Source organism: Lichenostomus cassidix, chromosome 5 (genome assembly GCF_008360975.1).
Source record: "Lichenostomus cassidix isolate B80296 chromosome 5, HeHo_3.0, whole genome shotgun sequence".
Taxonomy (NCBI): Eukaryota; Metazoa; Chordata; class Aves; order Passeriformes; family Meliphagidae; genus Lichenostomus; species Lichenostomus cassidix.
In genome coordinates, this window is record NC_139486.1 from 24159765 (window position 1) to 24176318 (window position 16554).

General features: G+C 35.6%; 1 protein-coding gene across 7 annotated transcripts in view; it reads left to right on the forward strand.

Moving 5' to 3' along the window:
* Positions 1-16554, forward strand: part of SLC25A21 (solute carrier family 25 member 21) — a 232825-nt gene that overhangs the window by 72838 nt on the left and 143433 nt on the right. The window contains exon 2 of one of the 7 annotated variants that reach the window (XM_085061872.1): positions 13406-13522. The exons of the other annotated variants lie outside the window; for them this stretch is intronic. The gene's annotated coding sequence lies outside the window, so the exon portion shown is untranslated. The remainder of the gene's footprint in view (positions 1-13405; positions 13523-16554) is intronic. 7 annotated transcript variants of the gene reach the window in all.

Here is a 16554-nt window from a genome sequence, read left to right on the forward strand (position 1 = left end):
CTCATCAACGAAGATGGTGATAGTTTCCATTTATGTGCACCAAAGCTTAATGTGTTACATGAAAAATTCATGCAAAGTCACTAGCTTTGTTTTTTAATGTGTTTTTCTGCATGCATAAGTTGAGTAAAAATAAAGTTCCTTTCTCATAGACTAAAAATTAGATAAAATTTGCATATTTTCTTATGGTACAGCCAGTAATTGCCTTGAGTTCCTCATGGAATTGTTACAATTGCTGCTGAAGCCTGGTGTCAGGTTTGTTTAGCCTAGAAATAGTTGGCCTGAGGTAAAGGACCATTGGAGGTTTTCACATATGCAGTTATAATTTAGTAATTTATGTTTGCATGAAGTATGACAAATTGACTAATGACTGCCCAAAAGAGAGATGCCAGCCTGGCATTTTGTATGCCGAAATCTTATGGCAATATCAAGTGGACTGTCTACCCTACAGGGCAGAAATAACTCTGCTACTCCATTCTTAAATTTTATATTTTAGTTAGGTAGAATTCCTCATGTAGTCTTTTTTTTCCAGGAGCTGCTTTTAACTGGAGTTCTGCATTATGACAGAAGCTTGATATTCTGCCAGAAAAGTTGGAAATGAAGGCAACTTAAAATAAATACTGGTGATATTTCTCTTTCTCTCTCTTTCTCCTTCTCTTTTTCTCTCTCTCTCTTTTTAAGGAAAGGCATATGTTCTTATCCTAACTTGTCCCAGTAGAGGGTCAATTACAACCAGTTGGCTGCAAGTCCAATCCAAGAAAAATACTGAGTACAGAAACTTCAGCAACAGGTACCAAGGGCCTCTAGTACAGTCAGTCATTCCCAGTACATATGAAATGCGAACATAAAGCCTATGGGTAAGATATTTTTAGGCCCTAAGTTTCCCATGATGGTCCAAAATGAATCAATAAATTAAAGTGGACATTTTTGTGTAGTTAGGTATTTTCCTGGATAACTCTTAAATGTCCACAATAGTATGAGATCTTTTATATGAATCGTGAGAATAGAACAATGTCTTATTTAGAAAAATATGCCTTGCCAAATGTTCACGTATAGGCAAATATTCTGCAACTTGCTCTTTTAGGGTCGAGTTAACATTAAAGTATAGACCTAGATAAAAAAACAAGCATGTATGCATAATAATCATCACACTAAGGAAAAAATACACAAATGGTCTGCTTTGCTGAGGACAGTCCTCACATCTTCACAGACACTATGTCTTAGGACCAATTTACACTGGTGGAATTCACCTCTGGTGGAATAAGTTTCTTCCAAATCAGATAAAGTGTAAAGACAACAGCATATTAATGCCTGAGCTCTACCAGATTGACACAGGAGCTTTGGCTGCTGCACAGATAAATGGTGTTGAGACCAAGGCCAATGATAATATTTAGCAGTATTTTTGAGCAAGTATGTTTAAAGACCAGGCAAACTTTAGACTTAAAGATATGTAATTTATTCCACAGGTAAGCTGCAGAAGAAGTGGTAAATTTCGATTTTTTTTTGGTTGAAGCATTTAATTACACTGACTTCTCTTCTGTGCCTCAGTATTTACGGAATGAAGAGGGAATATGTGGCTGCTAACATTACTACTCATGCTGCATGTTGATTAGGTTTAAAAATCGAGTATTTCTCTTTTAGAGAAAGCAACCACAGTTTGAAATAGCTCCGTTCCACCTTAATCTCTATGCAGGAGACCTTTTGGGGCAGCCTTTGCATGGATTCCCTTTCTATGGTTTATGGCTGTGTGCTTTCAGTATGTGACTCAGTCATTCTTGAGTTCTTGGATGTGTGTGATGAACCAACATCCTGATCATTCCATTGGTATTCAAGGAGTGGAAACAAAACTCCACAACTCTTAGGCACTAATTGAAGAGCTAAGGCTTCCCAGCCACAGAAACTTAATTGTTCAAACCCTCTCTAGACTCTGTAACACATTTCAGCATGTTAAATGAACTCATCTGTTTCCAGACTGGTTAAAATATTTTTAATGAAACAGATTTCTCTGTAAAAGATAAAAATTGCAATTTTAGTATAATAAAAATGTTTTATGGGAGCAGCTTATTTTGATAACTGCTCAATAATAAGAATAGAAATTAATCCAACAATTTTCTGAATTAATTTCAAAAATGTGTGTATTTGATATGATAAAATTTTTTATTTCAGTGATTTTGTCTGGACGTGTGTGTGTGTGTTTTTAATATTTATGTATAACATATTTATTTCAGCTTGTAACATCATGTTTGATATCACAATATGTTATAAATTTTTAATAATATTATAATTAGCATGCTAGGAAATTAATTTTTTTAATTTTGGAAAACTGAATATCTCAGTACCGCCGGAAGGAAAATTTGACATTATGGAAAGCAAGATTAGTTAAGTATTCCTGATATTTTTGCACTTGAATTTTTATTCTGTGGAGGTAGTTAAAATATTCCTTCTCTTATTTTGATTTTCCCCCCTCTCACAAGTACCAAGCTTGCAACACAATGAAAATTCTAGTTAGACTATCCCTACAGTCAAGCACTGCAGGAAATTTGCCCAGTCTTTAAACTTGCTATCCAGTTTTTTCTGGTGATACTTACTGTATCCATTAGAGTCTGTGGCTGTCACTAACTAGTTTTCCCCTTTTTAAATGGTTAATTAGAATATGTTTTCATATAAAAATTGTCAATTTACTTTCTCTTGTCATACAGATAGGTGTTATTTACTTTAAAAAAGAAATTTAGCTGAATCAACAAGTACTGAGGCTTATCATCAGTCATGCTGACACTTCATAGTCAATACCCATGCAAGATTTGTGGTTAAAGTCCTAAGACAGAGATTCAGGAAATCTGTCTTTAGTTTCTAATACCTTCAAAGTCCTCCTATCTAACCATGGGGAAATAGTTTTCATAAGCAAAAGGAATAACTTTTCATTGTCTCAGGATCCTTTCTAATAATCCATTCATTTGCTGCGTATAAGGCAGCCTGATGAGGCTGTCCCACTTGTTGAAATGCTGTAAGTATCTGAGGACATAGCCTGTCCTTTGTTGGTTAAATGTTGAATGAAAGGTCTTATATCTTAAGGGAATTACTAATAGGCAAAAATAAAACACTGAAAATTATCATAGTAGGGCCTAAGTAGAATTTATTAAACTCATATATATATGCAGATATTCCAGTAAATAGAATCCTGCTTTCTTTGAGGATTCTTTTTGTTTTGGTGTTGTTTGGGAATAGAGTGCTTAGTGAAAAGGAGAAGCCTCTGGTAAATAAAGCAGAGATAACTGATACATCCTCTAGCCCTGAAAAGGGGGATATTGCAATTAGCTTGAATTAATGCATTTTAGTGTTTTTGTGAGCTACTTTGTGAAACAATTTGGGCTATCAAAATGATTGAAAGGCAACCTTTGAATGATTTTAAAACTATAAAAAATTATTGATATTTGCATCTCAATAAATGGCCTACAGTGAACTTGAAACTCAGTGTGCCTTACATTTTACATCTGTACTGTACAAATCTGACAAAAACATACAAATCTGCAAACAAGACAGCTGTAAAAGCACATCTTTGTGTTTGAGTTTGGCTGTGAAAAACTATCGTTTATCAAGGGAGCCACACGGTTAATCAACTCACTTTTGCAGAACAGCAAGCTGCTGATTTCCAAAGTGTGAAAGACATCAGACAGGGACAGACATCCCTTCTTTTGAAGAATGCTATCTTGAGGACACTGCAGAACAGTAACATTGAAGTTCAGTACTCCAAAGAAGGTTAAAATTGCAGTGTGAGTCTAGTCTTGGATTAAAAAATTTTGGATATGATAGTTGTGAATTTGGTAGGTTCAAACCACCTCTCTTGGCTACATCCATTTCATAAGCTTTGGTGTTTTGCAAAGGGCAGCAAGATCATAAAATCATAGAATGGTTTGCGTTGACAAGGACCTTAAAGATCATCTTGTTCCAAACCCCCTGCCATGGACAAGATCAGTGTAAGACTCTTAATACAATATAATACAATACAATACAATACAATACAATACAATACAATGTTTTTGTGACTCAGGAGGCCATTCATGAACCAAAAACACGAGATAGAGAAAAATGCCAAAAGGCCAAACTTGATGTGCTGCAAGCACATGCAGGGTGCCTTATGACAGATGATATGCATCCAGTATTCCCTGTGAATGCAGGGGATGAATAGTTGGGGAATTCTCAGTAGATTTTGATTAGACTCTGCTGATCCAGTATTTCTCAAGAAGTACCAAAGCCTAGTATACATACATAGAGATTTCCTCATCACCAACTATACTTTATTTGCCTTTTTAACTGGTCTTATTGTCAAAGATTCATTACAGTTTGTAAGCTTTGTTTCAGAGTTTGTCCTCACCACCGGCTTTAATGGACTTCTGCAGAATTGTACAATGGCAGGGAGAAAATCAACTTTGCAAACACTCATAATGGAAGACAAAATTGTTATACAGACCAGACTTGTTCACAGCAATCTTGAGTTTGGTGGTTCTGGCTGCAGATGTGTATTCTCAATGTGCTCAGCAGGCACACTGTTGTTCACATGGAAAGACTCTCCAAGTAAATTCCCTATATAAAATCTATTTTGAAAGCATACATCTGTAACAGCTTTTTCAAACTGAAACTTTCAACATTGTGGATGTTATCCCCACTTATAGTTATGACTATTGCAAAGGACTTGAATTGAAAGCTAAACTCTGATAGCATTCCAAATATTTTGTTAATGGCATTTTTGGGTGCATAGAAATAAAGCTAATGATAAGACTTTTGGACAAGTAAATACATTTTTTCTGCTCTGAAAAAAAATTATTAGTTACTTTGTTTCAGCAGGAATTTTCTATGCAGATGTTTTTGCTTCAAACTTTGGCATATAAATTGCATATTAGACAGAAGTTGTTGTCACCTTTTTTGAGAGCTAGAAGAGAAACACTGTACTTCATGAAAATGCATTCCATTTCAAAATATCTCTTCTTTTTTTCTCCATCTCCTTTGGCTGACAGTTTAAGATAGGACAAAACCTTATAAAACAGGTATGAAGAGAATAAAGCGAAGAATACAGCCATTGTTCCAAAGCAAGATTACTCTTCCTGTTATGAGGTTATTAGAAGACTATCTTTTCCTGTCTTCTACACGCAAGACTGCCTTCAGTGTCTTCTGCTACTCTGTTATATCTCATGGTAACTATATATCTGTGGGTGAGTCACATTTTCTGGCTTATTTCAGAAAATGCAAAAGCTGCTTTGTGAAAACAATGCAGTACCTCTTAGATTTGAGTCCTCTCAATCCCTAGAATAACAAAACTAATTGTTACATCATTTTCTTGTAAAATTAAGAAATAATGCCTCTGTGCATTTGTAGCTGATAGACTTGCAGGTAGTCATTTGAAGATAAATGGCTTTGCTACATCAGTAAACAGATATTTTCAAGATGTGGATTCTTAACTTCTTTTTAGATTCTTAACTTCTTAGATTCTGTTTAGATTCTTAACTTCTCTGTCAATATTTGCTGATGGCATCTGATCCCTTTTTTTAAATCCTCATTTCTAGCCTTGTTTTGCTAAGCTTCTTACAACCAGCAGCAACTACAAAACATCTTCAGAAGCAGGAAGCAAGAGGAAAATAGGGAAAGCTAGTAACAACTTAGTTATTTCCAGGACAGCCTTTGTCTTGGAAAGTGTGAAGGGAAGGTAATATCTTGCTTACCAAACTTCATCATATTTATCAATAAATCTCTGACTCAGCTTCTAAACTAGAAGGTTTGTGCATCAAACTTTTTTGGCAACTAAAATTCTTAAGAAGTGTCTATGTTATTCAGTTACCAAACTTGGAGAGGCAAAAAGTTATAATACCAGATGTGACTCTTTACAAAGCTAGACACATTCATCAAGTGCTCACAGTGTGTTGGCTTCTAATTCTGTTTCCTTGTCTATCTCTTGCTTATAGGCCCAAGGAGCATGCTGTTTCACAAACATAAATTCTCATGAATTTAAAGTTCTGGGTATGGTCCAGTATTCTCTAACTCCTTTGGCAGCCTCCAAGGATAATGAACAAAATAGGCAAAATGTGGCCAATTTAATTGGAAGTGAATTTATGATACTGCATTTCAGTGCCTGATGTGTGATGGATTTCCTGGTAAAATATTGCACAGAAACATGCGGCCTGGGTCTGAGATTGTAAGAACAATCAACACTCTCACATATCTTCTTATTGTACATGCAAATTGTACTATAAAGATACAAACCAGTGCTTCAAAACCACTGCTTTTCTTTCTTTTGATTTATGTTAGTGAAGATATAAAATAATGCAGAAAAATAAGAATTCCTATTAAAAACACAGAACATTTTTGTTTTATTATTTTTTTTTCTATATTTTCACAGAAGTTAAATAAATCCCTTTTCTAATTGAGATTGCAAAGTATTACAAGAAAGAAAATAATTAGCATTAATTTTTTTCTTTTGAATTTCTACAGTTTTGGATATTTTCATTTGAAAAAGCCTTTAAACTGAAAATATTGAATATTTACAAGTAGAAAAGTCTCTAAATCTAGCAGCTGTTTAAATCACTTCAGGGGGCTCTAAATGTGCGTTTCTGATGTTGCATATCTGATGAGTGTTGTTGCACAATGGCAGCAACAAGCAAGCAACAGCTCTAGTGCTCATTCTGGCTGCTCACATTTCCTTCTAAGCATTGACAGCTGCTTCACAGTTTGAGATTCCCAGCTGAGGCCTCTAAGATTAATGACTCAGGGGAAGAACTGAGCCTATATAGCAGTATTTCTTATAGACAGTAGAGGTGAGGAGACAGAATATTTTAGAAAAACTGTGCATATCAAAAAAATTTATCTGAATCAACTTGTGTTCCACTTTCAGTGATGCTTCCAGCTTGTAAAACACATAAATAATCATTATGCCTTAGTAGATATCTAGGTGAATGGATGGAAAAGATGGTCCTTCCTGGAAAATGGTCATTCCTGGACCTACTTGAAGTTTTGAATTAAAAGTGGACAGTGTAAATTTGAAGCAATAAAAACATTAGGTGCATCCAAATTGTGTTTTTTAATATGAACATCTCACTTCATGTATCAGTAGTATTGAAATTTGCCCCATAACATTAATTTATTGTTTTCTTTGCAGTTTGAAACAGCAATGTTTTTGCTTGTACTTAGGTACTGTCACACAGACAGCAAGGATTTGGAAATCAGTTATTCTGCTCCTCCTGATAACACATACACCTGCTATTTCTAGAATCCTTTGCAGAGAGATCATTTTCATCCCTACAGGATAAAGGCAGTCACTGATAAGATAATGGCATTAGTTTTGTGCAGCTCTAATCCCTTGAAAAAAGTTTTGTCTTTTTGAGATATTTTCTCAATAAGAATATCTTCTGGAACAAAACATCAATTTTTTTAATCTCTTACACCCACCTGAAGCAGACCTAGTATATACTACAGGTACAACTACAACTTCGCAAGTGAAAGTAGTATATAAGTCTAGAAGAGTCATGATATGTTTAGTTACAGCATATATACACAGCTGTATGAATGTGTCAGAACAACCTGTCGTAGTCTTAGTATAGTTTTGTTAAGAGATGGTATAATGCACAGGTATGTGTAACCAATTGGTAATACAAGACAAAATGCTGTTCAGCTGTGGTCATTCACAGAAATAATGCTGCGCTTTTTAATTGTCTGAGAGTCTAAAAAAAATTTTTGTGTGCATTTCTTGGGTCCTGTCTCATGTATAATTTTCTAGTAAAATATAACATTTAAGCATTAAACTTGCAGAGAATTTGAAGATCTGGTTTTGCCCATGTGTAATTTCTGATTTCAGAAAAAACAGATTGGTAAAATTGGACAGAATAGCTTTAATCACTGAAATGCATTCATTTAGATGTCAGATATAGTACTTTTGTGTGTGTTTGGTGTCTCAGAGGATATTAGCAGAAGTTGTTGATGAATTTCCTTACCTTTTGAGTACTCTGCTGTGTCTTGCTGCCTATAATCAATCCGCCAGTTTGTGATCTATGGGTGATGACAGAACCTTCAAATAAGATTAAGAAAGGAGCTCATATTTTGAGTTATCAGAGGACCAGGCGTTGGATATATACATAGAAAATTATTGCTTTCTCACAAACATTTATCATGACCTACTGGTAATTCTGATTCATTTTTCTTTTGATTCACTAGAAGCAGGGAGAAATAGAAAGAAAAGAGAGAAAGAGCAAGCTGGAAAAGAAGTGAGAAAGATACCAAAAGGCATCGGCAGAAAGAAGAAATGTTTGTGTGATAACTCACTGCATAGGTACACCTTTATTTTATTGTGTTGGTTAGGTACATGTGTGCACACATTGCTCTGCCTTCTATTGTAATTTGAAGGACTGGCTCACATGTGTGTCTGGTCTTTGAGAGACTCACAGACAGTAGCTATCTGAAACATAGGTGGGACAAATTAATTTCAGACTTCTCAGACTTCCAGATCCTTCTGTATTATCTCTACCTGAAAAATTAGTCTATTTTCTTCTGCAAATTTCAAATCCAGATTCAAATGTCTCTGAGTTCTGAACTACATGTGATGGTTTCATATTGAACTAGGTAGCTGACTGCTAATGTAGTTGTAGTACCACTTCTCAGTTGTTTATATATAGGGGAAATAGAAGCATTAGGGGAAGCTTATGCATTTCTTAATAACTCAGATTGTGAGATTCTAAAGATAATTCACCCCATATAAATCTTGTGAAAGATCATTAAGTGGAGAAATCTCAAATAATCTTCCCAATGACACTTTTTTTTTTGTTAGAGTGAAGTGGTAAAAAAGAGATAATCTTGATATCCAGTCTTACTTCAGGTCAGTCATTACTCAATCACTCAATCACTCCAAGATGTAAAAAAAAAAAAAGACAGTATGTTTAAGGATTACAGTCCACTTAAATGACACTATTAGAAGTCTGAATAGGTGTGTTAAAGTGACTGAGAAGTCAGAAATATCTCTACAACATTTAGTGTGGTAAATCCTTGTGAGAATGGTAAGTGTAGACTGATGGAAGAAGATATTCAGAGCAAATCTAAGGCATTTCTTAATTGGACTATTTGCATCATAAGGCTGATGGTACCATGGGCTGCATCAGGAGGAGTGTTGCCAGAATGTTAGGGGAGGTGATTTTTGCCCTGTACTCAGCACTGCTGAGGCCACACTTGGAGCATTTGGTCCAGTTCTGGATGTCCCAGTACAAGAGAGACATGGACATAATGTGGAGTCCAACAAAGGGGCACCAGGGTGGTGTAGGGACTTCATCATCTTTCTTGTGAGGAAAGGCTGAGAGCTGGGATTGTTTAGCCGAACATTTTTTTGAAATTCAGGCAAAGTAAGTGTCAAATTTCTCACCTATCTACAATGTCTATGGATATTACACATATTTTTAAGCTAATCTCATTGCTGTTAATGTATTTTGCATTCATCTCTAACAGTGCTGTGGGACTGGTAAACGTGCTCCTTTTAAGACTCCTAGGAGACCCATAAGACATTCAGTGCATCTTGTATCTTCTTTCTGTGTGTCTCCTGTAGCACTTGGATGGTACCATGTCTTGGTGACTGTGATTGCACTGTACTTGTAGAAAGATTTGTCAGAGCACATAGACAATTTAGTATAAATTGATGAAGACTTTCTCAGTTCTGAAATTAAAGCAGTTTTGGAAATGTAGAAAGCACATAATTTCTCTGCTCATAGTAGAGAAATACAGTACTGTGTTTTTATCGTGTTAGGTGGGATGTAAGTCTGCAGAAGGGGAGAGGAAGGAGTAAGTCATTCTTGCGCCTCGCCATGCAGGTTCTTTAGCACATTCTTTGTGGTGTTTGGCTTAACTATACACAGAGAGTGCCTTGCCTGACATAGGTTCAATGGGTGAGAAATCTGGCTTCCTCCTGCTGAGTAACGAAAGGAAAAGACAACCAGTGAGTGGTTATACATATGTATACATATGGAGGTTATGCCACACAACGGGGTGCCTGTCTCTGACCTAGTCTTAGACGTGCTTGAATTGCTCCAGCCCTTTCTCTCCTCCTCTCTTGGCTTTCCTGTGCTTCACTACTGGTGGTCTTCTGTATTCCATGCAGATGTTTTCCCCATGTTATTTCATGGCTATTTTTCAAGTGGTTTCTTAGTAGAAGGGATGGAGAGTCCACACATGGGAACATCTGCTCTAACAATTTTTCAAAGCAAACAGCAGATGGCATTGCTGCTTCCTTTTGATCTTGCAAGAAAAATCCTGTGCCAGTTGTGTTGCTTTAAGTTTCAGGCTGCGTGGTAATGGCCTACATGAGCATTTGCTTCTCCCTTTTCTCTCAACAGTAGCGCTACTTGCAGATGTTTACTCTGCAACTTTCTATTTTATTTTTTTTTTTTGTGACCCTAACTCCTACTAGGTGTCATGTTTGTTGTTTTTTCTCTCCTCCCCTCATAGAACTTTACTATTAGTGCCATATCATTGTTATCAATTACCTTTTTCATATGCAAATGGTAAAGAAATAAAATATTCATCTTATTCTTCAACTTTGATTTTTCTGTGGTTCAACCTCTGCATATAGTGAGTTGGGAACTCTATACACATCTTTGCTATTTTCTGTAAGAAAGTTGTATTTCTTAAAGCAATTTCTTGGTTTCTAATTAGAGTTGTTCATTTTAATGTAAATTTTGACATTCTGAAAATTCAATGCACATAATTATATATGAAATTTGAAATATTTAAGGAAATTTCAGACACTTTTTCATCATTTTATTGAGTTCTTATCTGAACCCCCTTTCCAATACATACTTTCATGTTTTATTTCCCTGATAATAATGTATGACTTCCTTAGGTACTTTGTAGTCAAATCTTACTGCACAGAGTGACTAGGTTGCTTTCCTTAATAAGTATCAATATGAGTAATTAAATTTGCATGCAGGAAGTGAAAATATGACATAAAAATAAGCTCAGTTTATAGTGAAGGGAGGCTGCAGTAAACTTTGTGTGGTAGGGCAGGACTGTAACAGAAGGGCATAGTAACAGATAGGAGAGCAGTCTCTGGGGACAATTCAGGAGTTTACTGTCAGTCTGATGTGGAATTTAGGAATGCCACTTCCCTTAAAAACCTTGGAAGAGCAAGGTGGAGCCTTTGAGCACTCTATCCTTTCAGAGTTGTAAGGCTGTTAATGGAAAGTAGAGTATGGGTAATATTATCTTGTTTCTAAATTATGCTAAATTGCATTTGGTCATTTTAGATGGAGGCCAGTGGGACTCCTGTAGTGAAAACTTGTGGGGCATTTGCACAGACTCCTATTTGCAGCTCCTCTAAATTCACTGTTTAATTGTATCTGATCCTTCAGCCTCCATTTATTCATGCTATACTGCCATAATTTTTATTTTATTTCTGTTTAAACATTAATTTTCTGAATCAGTAAATGCTAATAATTATAAAGATTTTATGTCCAATTTTTGAAATCTTCTTTAATATATAGTTTTCTATGGTATCGTATCTCAATAATATTTATTTCTGTTCCATATATTTAATTGATTGCTGTGTATTCTTTAGAACATTGAGGCTAATTCATTGGTGGGGAGAATGAGTGAGGGATTGTTTGTTTTCAAATATTAATTTTAAACCCTCAGTAAAATAAACTGTTTATGTAAGTGATAAAATGCACAGACCATTGGCCTTAAATGTTCTGTCTTCTTTAGTAGAAGTTGACTTTCTATATTGAATATCTCATATAGCTTGAAATTATAATTGAAAACAAGAAATAAGAAAATAAAAACACGTTTTCTGCACACAGTCTTTGCTATAGCTTTGGTATCTTTTTATTATCCAGAAACCTGTGACTTTTTTTTTTTATGCTAGGTTGATTTCCATAACTGAAAAAAATTTTACAGATGGGCATGAACTAGATACTCTTTTGCCTTATTTAACTGAATAATTAACAAAATCTGAAAATAAGTCTGGGTATCAAAAAAAGATGCCATTTTGTACTCATCCTAAAGCTGGTGGGAAATTGGCAGGTATCAAGAAAGGAAACTTGCATTATCCATGTAAAAATTACTCCAGAAGAATTCTTCAGAAATATGCTAATATGCTGCATGTATTTTTATTTGATGCCATCAACAATAGGTCCATACTAGCAAAATTAATTGGCTCCATCAGTTAAAAACCTAATTTCAAATCTGTTTACAGACTTCCCTATACAGTTTTTATATCTCAGGACATTGCATTTTTATGGGACAAATGGGTATGCAACTTGTTGTGGAATATTTGGCTACTGTCTGGCAGTACTGAAATGGCCTTTGCAAAGAGCTTTTCTACAGCTTTTTCCTATTGGTACCATAGAAAAAAAGTTGTGGTATTGTAGCTACTGAAGGGCATGGCTGATATGAGAGGAGGAATTGTCAGTGCACTTAAGTTGGAGTTTTGTTTGTTTACTTTTAAACATTGATCTAGCATTTGCTGCTGAAGAAATTATTTTACTTACAGGTTTGCATTCCTATCTTCTTGGCACCATCATGCCTGGAATAAGAAGGAGGATTTGTGTGGATTCACTCTAGACTTGCATCAGAGGAGTCAATTAAAACTACCCTGTCCAGAAAACCAGAAGGAATAACGTAGTGCATGGAACCAAAGATATCACATTGGCTCAAAGATTTATAACAACATAGTTTGTTATTTAGATTATAATGGTTTTAGAGCTGCTGTGACAGAATGGTGTTAGCCAAGCATTGTAGGCTCTTATCTTATTCTTTGATCCTCACCAAAAGGGAATTGACTTATTTCTGCCAGCTAAAAACAAGATCTGATTCTCAGACTAGTCCTCAAAATGCCGTTTGCAGCTTGATTAGAGCAATTATAATTCTTGAGGTTCCCCTCTTGCACTAAATGTCAGTAATACTGAAGAGTTTGGATTTGTTCTGTCCCTAGAATCTCCATATGTCAGATTCGCCTCATTTCACTCTGAATGCTAAACTTATTTAAAAAGATTTAAAAAAAGAAAAATAACAGAGAGGATTTCAACAAAAGATGGGATAATATTTTCAACTTTAAGATTGGAATCCAAGTTACAAAACAGAGAATAATATAAAATGTGTTTTTACTTGCAAGTGTCTGTCTAGTTTCTGCTTGTAATTTCTCTGAAGTGTCTTAACTGAACGAGCCAGAGATTTGATGGAGTGGTATTCAGTCACTTAGTATTGTCATTTAAAACTAAACTTGTGTTTTTTACTCAAATTGCCAAGAATGGCATGAGCTACTTAATAGCACTTCACCCCTTGCATGTGATTTCAAAATTGATTTCCAAAGTTAAACTTCCTTTACCAAATTAGGATTGTTTCATTCTGGGAAGCCATCTAATCTGAATTAATATATTCTCTCTTTTCCCAGATGGAGACTGTTCTTCAATTTTTTCCTTGAGAATTCTCTTTATGATTCTTTGATGAGAAAGGAAGTTTAAGGATCCGTAGCTCAAAGCTTGACTGTGAATTTGTCTCATTTGGTCAGGTTTGTGTCTATTCTATACTGTAGATACTATAGCAATTTCATCTAATTTTATATTCATTTGGTAACCACCCAGGCAAATTTCCAAGAAAGGCAAATATTATTGTGCTACCCCACCAACTTGCCATTTGAGGACAGATGATCTTGGAATGAATATTCTTCCTACCGTTATGTGATCCCTACTATGTTTTATTCATTTGAGGAACCAAGAGGACATTTACATTCCATTTAATATGTGCAAGTGTAAAGGACAAGTGGTAATCTTGCCATAGTATTTCATGTTTCTATTTTTGGTGTTTAACACAACCTAACCTTGAACATTAACAGAGTAGCTGTAGCTCCAACACTAACATAAGCATGCCAAGCATTTATATCAGTCTAGATTACTCACCACTGTTGAAGTTAAATGAAACTTTTATTCTCTAACTAGTCCATTTGAAAAGTTAATAGGAAATCAGAGGTTCAAGAAAATGGGAAAAGTGACTAATATCCTGATTTGCCAAATTTATATAGAATTGGACCTTCTTAAAAATCCTTAATCTCTTCATTTTGTTGTGGTTTATTGACTCTAGAAGGATGGACTGTGGCACTGTGAAAGGTATGTGCTTAAATATAGGAGCATTATGGCATGCATAGAACCATAGCAGATGGATATTGGGAGGGGAAGACGGGAAGGGATCATATGAGCAGCACTGGGAAAAATGAGGGGAGGAAGGCTCCAAACAAAACAGATAAGGAGAGGCGAAAGGTGACACCTGATGTCAACAAGGACAGGAGGGATGTCAACAAGGACAATGATAGGATTTGTTTGAAGGAGAGTGGTATAATGTCTTCAGTTTCACAAACTCTGGTGAGAAGGAATGGTTTAAGGAGGAAGTGAAGCAGAACAAGTAATTTACTGTCACTGAGCTCACAGGCATTGGAACAAAAAATGCAGGAGTGCATTTGATTAGCAGGTCTTGAGTAAATAACTATGATAAGGCTTAATTAATTGATGTGTTAGGGTATTGTATCGTGGCATTCTCTGTAATTGCATGTTAATATTTATTTTCATCACTTTGGTGTAAACAGCAGATTTTAACTGTTACACATTTAAGATTTACTGAATAAGATGTAGTGCATGGAATTGTGTCAGAGTGCTAATTACTGTATCAGGAATCTAACACTTATCTTACATTCTGTAATAGTGCACATGCGTGTTGTGTGATGCCATCCTCTAAAATTGCCCGTTTCAGAGGGAGAAAAGTTTCTCTATTAGTAAATGTAATGGCATCAGGTCTCTCTGCTGGTGTTGTATGGAAAAGATAACATCCCTGAAAGCTTCACATTCTCACATTGTTGGACCTTCTAAGTTTTGTCAGGTGCTGGTGACTTGGACCTAACACTGAGTTGTAACTCAGGAGACAAAACAGTTGGAAAACTTGGAGAAAGGCTCTAAGGGTCAGCGAAATTTACTGTGGGCAGCTGCTGCTTCAAAGCAACTTGCTATGCAGAAGCCTATTAAGTAGTAGTAGGTTACTTTCCTGCCGTTTCCCCAGCATGATGGATGGCGTTCTGAAAAGTGAAAGGACTTCCTGTGCCACAGAAGCTTTCCCTGTGACTTTCTTACTCATACCTAGTTTCTTTCAAGGCACATTCTGCACTTCCATCTTAATTTTGCTATGGGTCTCTGTAAATGGAGTGTGTTTGCACATGATGCTAGAAGGAATTTTTTTTCATCTGTGATAAGTACTTAAATGCCATTATTTACAGATTGTCCTATATATCTTTTAAACTGTCCTTTACAACTCCAAACAACAATACATTTTTACTAGAAATAGGTTTAAGCTGCAGATTTCAATATTCGAATTTTTTTTTCCAAAGATTTGGTGTGATTCGATTTTGAAACTTAACTTTGTTATGTAATGAGGCAGCAGTTATGAACTTCATAGTATTCCTATGTAAAAGTCTGTGTTTGCATATGTCCTAGTGTATAATTCTGTCCTATTAAGTCAGAGTGCACTTGAATGTAGGGTAAGGTCAATTCCTTGCTTTGTAATAATAATGGATGAATGGATTTTAGTAAGATAAACACTTTTTAAAAAGCATGTGAACCTAGCAAAAATCTATATGAAATAAGCTAAGATAATACATCTCATGAGCCAAACTACTTGATGGCCCTAATTAAGATACTTATCTTCCCTTCCATACTTAAAATAGGGAAATGTAAATATTGATGTATCAGTGAAGACATTGTAATTGTGTAGGTTTGGGATCTTTAATTTTCACTATATCACAGGAAACAGAACATATAGCTAAAAGACGAAAATACTTTCAATGGGGTTTTTATCATTAAATCCAAATATGTTTGAAGACAATTAAAAATACCCTTTTACATTCTAAATGGTTCAAGATACAAACTGTGGCCAAGTCTTCAACAGAAGCTTTTGCTGGAATCATTTAGGAATGTGAAGAAAGAAGGCTCATGTATTCCTGCTGTGTGTCTCTCTTGTTGCCTTTTGCTCACTCCCCTTCATAACTTTTTCACTCTTTTGCCAATCATAACCAGATCTAGCAGAGGGTTGGAAGCCTCAGAACTGTTCAGCTTCAATAAATTATGTGAGAAAAGGGTGAGAAAGGAATGCATCCACTGGCTCAGAGGAAATGTCCAGTGAGCTCTCTCTGACAACCATGAGTAAATGGTGTGGAATGTTTCTTCTGGTATCTTTTCCCTGCTTCTGGTAATCACATAATGGGCTTCCTGCACCCCATCTCTGTCAATCAATTTACTCTTATTTACTTGCTGACTAGTGTTATTTGAGGTAATAGTCTTGTGAGATACAACTTCTCTCTATGAAAGCCACATTGACTCTTCCTTTTATAGAATTAGTGGCATATGGACAAACATGATAAGCTTTACCATTCATTTTTAGGGTTATGAGAGGTACAGAAGTTGGACATTTTGGGGTTATTTTTCTCCCCAGTTCTGCATATCCTCCCACCAGTCCATGTATAGTATCTTATTTGCTGTTTCTCAGTATCATTCCTTCAGCTTC